The 4793-nt window shown below is 40.1% G+C and overlaps 1 pseudogene; it reads right to left on the bottom strand.

Moving 5' to 3' along the window:
• Positions 1–2988: 2988 nt before the first annotated feature.
• On the bottom strand, positions 2989–4344 carry LOC114206666 (tubulin alpha-1B chain-like; annotated as a pseudogene).
• Positions 4345–4793: the final 449 nt, after the last annotated feature.

Below are 4793 nucleotides of genomic sequence, written 5' to 3'. Positions count from 1 at the left end.
AAGGATGGACTGAGTATTACCAATTCTTGGGATAATGCTCACTAGCTGTGTAGTCTAGAAAAAATGACTTAATCTTTCTGAGCTTCAATTTCTTTATCTGTAAAATGAAAATGTAATGTCTACCTGATTAGGTTTTTTTTTTTTTGTCTTGTTTTGTTTTTTAAATAGTTTATTTATTTATTTGACAGAGAGACATAGCGAGAGCAGGAACACAAGCAGGGGGAGTGGGAGAGGGAGAAGCAGACTCCCTGCTGAGCAGGGAGCCCGATGGGGGACTCCATCCCAGGACCCTGGGATCATGACCTGAGCTGAAGGCAGACGCTTAACGACTGAGCCACCCAGGCGCCCTACCTCATTAGGTTTTTATGAAGATAAATGGAGCAAGGTTATAGTGTATCACACACTTTTGGTATACACAGTAAATGTGCTCTCACTCTCCTTCCCTTTCCTCTGAGCTCCTGGACTGCATCTAAACGGGACCTCTGCAGCACAAGGCTGAGGCCTCACCTGTCCTCCATATGTTGTCATGGGACTTCTGGTAGCCAGGTATGTGCAGCTATTAAATAGCTAACTTATGTAAAGCTGTAGAACCATTATTTATATCTTGTTTCTAAATAATTTATTATATAATTCTAGTAAAGTAGTAAAGTATGATCAAATGAAATAATTCATTTGTTTTTTTTAATGAAAATCTGTATTTTATGTGTAGAACACTTAACAATGTGAAATACTAATCCTTCATAAAGGCAGAGAATTCGTTCACGTGTTTATTTGTTCATTCAACATGTAATTCCTAAGCCCCACACTGTGCTAGGCACTGTTTGAAGGTCTGGGAGCACACACAAGCCTTTTCCTTAGAGACAGTAACCAGGAGGGAGACAGGCCAAAGAAGAGATGTTTACAATACAAGGTGATCAAGAGCTGAGGAACCCTAAGATTTGGGGAGAAAAAGGAGCTAGACTAGAAGACTGCCAGGGGAAAATTATCTCTGCTGAAATTGAAGGTAAGTAGGAATGTTGTTTTCACACATAAAACCTACTAGGACATTTTTCTGATTTACTGAAGCTTAAAAGGGTAAGAGTGTGTTTTATTTTGTTTTGTTTTGTTTTCCTCCCCAAAATGTGATCAGCTTGACCTAGTCCATCTATCAATGGATTTCTTTTCCGGGGACCTGCAGTAACCTTGACTGATGGAAAGAACATAGCCACATTGGATTATCTGTTTAGTAGGCTACTTTTAGTCTGGTTCCGGGTCTTGCTTTGTCAGCGCCCTCTAATCTTTATAATCCTATTTAAACTGCCTCTAACTATAAATGCTCATTTGCATGACATTGACTCCTGTATTTTCATTTCAAAAATCATGTGATTCCAGGGATTCTGGCTCTTGACCCTAAATTATTAAATATTTGATAGTCTATCTTCCAACCCACCAAGACTTTTAGGCAGAGTGGTCAGTGATGTCTCCTCAACATTTATAACCATAATAATTAAATGTCATGTAATTAACTGTTTAATGTTTGTCTTCTCTGTAAGAAATGTAAACTCCATGGAGCCAGGGCCTGTGTCTGTGTTGTTCATTACTGTATCTTTACTGTCTACTGTCATTCTATAGTAACCGAAATTACAAGACCCCCTCATAAATTATTATGCAATTTAAAATAAACAAAATGTTTATTATTATGTCTGAATTTAACTGGCCTCAAAAACTTATAGAATTTTGATTAATCCTCTTATATATAAGGAGAAGTTGAGTAATAGAATTTTAGCACCTGATAATAGTTGCTTAGAATATTGGAAATAATAGACTTCGGAGTCAGACTAATGTAGACTTACATCCTTGGTCTTGGGCAAATTATTTAACTTCTCTAAGCCTCTGTTTTTTTCATCAGTATAATGGGAGGGCTTCTTTGTATCAGGTTATGGTAATTAGAGATAATCTACATTAAAACTCTTCCCACAGTGTCTGGCACAAATCAGGGCCTTGTTATATAACTATTAAGATTATTATTATTTTACTGAGGAATAGTTCCTGAGGCCCACTATTAGTAATTTGCTGTTAGAGTATCGAATTTCTAGGTAAACAACATAATTAGATATAGAAAGGCTCAAAAGGATTCAGAGTAGGAATGAATCTGTCATGGAGAAGTGTGTGGTTGTACCAGAGGATTTTAAGTCTTTTAGGTAAAGATGAAATTTCAAATTTTGTAAATTTGTACCTTCAATATGCTAGGATTTTTGCAGAATCTACAGTGAAAATATGGTTGCCTATTGCCCTTCCCAAAACTGGCTTTGGATTCAGCTTTCAAATCTTCTGTATGATAACTAAATTTTTTTTAAATTTGGTCACTGTGCCACTTCTCCCACAGGCCCACCCCTAACATTAGCAGGACTGAGGCGAGGGAACAAACAGACGCCTATATACCACATGCCTAAATATTTAAAATCAAGCTAATGAAGTATTAAATAAAATGTGTTTTGTCTTCACCTCGAAAAACATACCTTTGTAACAACAACAAAAAAATCAAATCTGTAGAACAGATTGTTTTAATGTGATTGAAACTTGGCAAAATGTCAAAGACAACTGGATTTAATTATTGTACATGTCTGGGTGGGTCTACTGATGGGCCAGGGATGTTCATATAAGTAATAAAATAAAGATATACATAAATGGTAAATTGTTATATATTACATACAATTTATTTTTCTGCCTTTTCAGAAAAATTACTAAATGCCTTATAATAGTCAAAATTTTACATTATCTGTGTTCTGTTGATAGTAGGGCCAGGTTTGATAATACTTTTTTTTTCTTTCTTTCTTAAAGCCTTTGCTTTAAGACATGATGGAAAAATCTTACAGGTACACATGGAAAAGTAAGACGTGATCACAGTTAAAAGTGAAGCAATCTAACTAGAAAGTTTTAATGCCTGTTGGCTAATGTGGAAGCTAAAATTCTGAGTGTGACATGTTGCAGGGCTGAAAGGAAGAGTAATTAGTCTTCTTCTCCTACTTCTTCACCTTCTCTTTCAACAGAATCCACACCAACCTCCTTATAATCCTTCTCAAGGGCAGCCATGTCCTCACGGGCCTCAGAAAACTCTCCTTCCCCCATGCTTTCCCCCACATACCAGTGAACAAAGGCACGCTTGGCATACCTCAGGTCAAACTTGTGGTCCAGGTGAGCCCAGGCCTCAGCAATGGCGTGGTGTTACTCAGCACGCTCAGAGCTCGCTCTACTTTGGCCACGTCTCCACCAGGTACCACAGTGGGAGGCTGGTGATTAATGCCCACTCTGAAGCCCATGGGGCAGCAGTCCACAAACTGGATGGTACTCTTGGTCTTGATGGTGGCAGTGGCAGCATTGACATCTTTGGGAACCACATCGCTACAGTACAATAGGCAGCAAGCCATGTATTTACTACAGAGAGGGTCACATTTCCCCATCTGGTTGGCTGGCTCAAAGCTTGTGTTGGTGGTCTCTGCTACAGTCAGCTGTTCATGGTAGGCTTCCTCAGCAGAGATGGCGAGAGTATATGTGGCCAGAGGGAAGTGGATGCAGGGAAAGGGCACCAGTTTGGTATAGAATGCTGTCAGATCAACATGCGGGGCTCCATCAAATCTGAGGGAAGCCGTGATGGAAGAAATATCTGGCTAATAAGGTGGTTAAGGTTAGTGTAGGGTGGGCATTCAACATCAAGCTTTCTATGACAGATGTCATAGATGGCCTCATTGTCTACCATGAAGGCACAATCAGAGTGTTGCAGGGTGGTATGGGTAGTAACGATGGAGTTGTAGGGCTCAACTACAGCTGTGCAAATCTGGGGGAGCTGGGTAAATGGAGAGCTCCAGCTTGGACTTCTTGCCATAATTAACAGAGAGATGTTCTATCAGCAGGGAGGTGAACCCGGAACGAGTTCCCCCTCCAAAACTGTATAAAACCAAGAAGTCTTGAAGACCCATGCCCTGGTCAGCCAATTTCTGAATTTGGTCCAAGACAAGGTCAGTGATCTCCTTGCCAATGGTGTAGTGCCCTCAGACATAGTTATCAGCAGCATCTTCCTTGCCTGGGATGAGCTGCTCAGGGTGGAAGAGGTGGCAGTCAGTGCCAGTGTGAAGTTCATCAATGACTGTGGGTTCCAGGTCTACAAACACTGAAGGTGTTGAAGGTGTGCTTGCCAGGACCCATCTCACTGAACAAGGTGTTGAAGGAGTCATCTCCTCCTCCAGTGGTCTTATCACTTGGCATCTGGCCATTAGGCTGGAAGTATTCCAGGCAATAGAGTTCCCAACAGGCACTGCCGATCTGGAAACCAGCCTGGCCAACATGGATGGAGATACATTCATGCATGGTAGCTACGGGATAGCAAGTGCAAGTGACAGGAACAGACATTAGTCCCAGTTACGATCCCTGACAAGCTAAGAGTCGAGGTAAGTAATGCACTCAAATTAGATCATTCTTCTTGAGTCATCATCGAGTTTACATCATTTTGTTAGTTTCTATGTGGGCAATCTTTGTACTGTTTATCAATACAACTCATAAAATGATACTTAAATTCAGAAATAAATCATAAATTTTACATATCATGTTCCAACATTGCATTTGGCTCCTATAAGTCACCTATACTATGGACTTAGCTTTTGCTCATGATGATGTAGCTTGATTCCAAACTGGACAAAAGATATGAAACAACTGTCTTCAAAATACTAGACAACAGCACAGGAGTGTGATACTTGAGAGAAGGGGAGAAAAAGAGTTGAACCCTGCCCAAAAGCAATTTCTGAACTGTGACATAAGAA

This window comes from Eumetopias jubatus, unplaced genomic scaffold, assembly GCF_037043125.1.
Source record: "Eumetopias jubatus isolate StellerSeaLion01/CBP00866 unplaced genomic scaffold, mEumJub1_p1.0 scaffold_2, whole genome shotgun sequence".
Taxonomy (NCBI): domain Eukaryota; kingdom Metazoa; phylum Chordata; class Mammalia; order Carnivora; family Otariidae; genus Eumetopias; species Eumetopias jubatus.
The sequence above is the reverse complement of the archived record's forward strand: the minus strand, read 5'-3'. Positions and strand labels throughout refer to the sequence as shown.